Here is a 303-nt window from a genome sequence, read left to right on the forward strand (position 1 = left end):
CAGGAACATTTACATGAGCACCTATTCCTTTCAAAAATCGGTTCAATAAGTAAGGCATAGCTATGAGCACCTTAAAAGATATGAGACACGGAAATAATAATCAGACTGGTCCGTGACATACCGACAGATCCAGAAGCGAAAAGGGACGAAAGCCTGCCTAGTGTAAATCACAAGTTCCTGTAGGTACAAAGGAAATGGCGAGTAGGTACTGCTACAAAGGAACGCTATTTTGCCACATCGATAAGAGAGAACCTTTGGTCAAGGACTCCAAGAACCCGTGACCGTGTATGTATGTGTTTATCT

This window comes from Penaeus monodon, chromosome 30 (genome assembly GCF_015228065.2).
Source record: "Penaeus monodon isolate SGIC_2016 chromosome 30, NSTDA_Pmon_1, whole genome shotgun sequence".
NCBI classification, from domain to species: Eukaryota; Metazoa; Arthropoda; class Malacostraca; order Decapoda; family Penaeidae; genus Penaeus; species Penaeus monodon.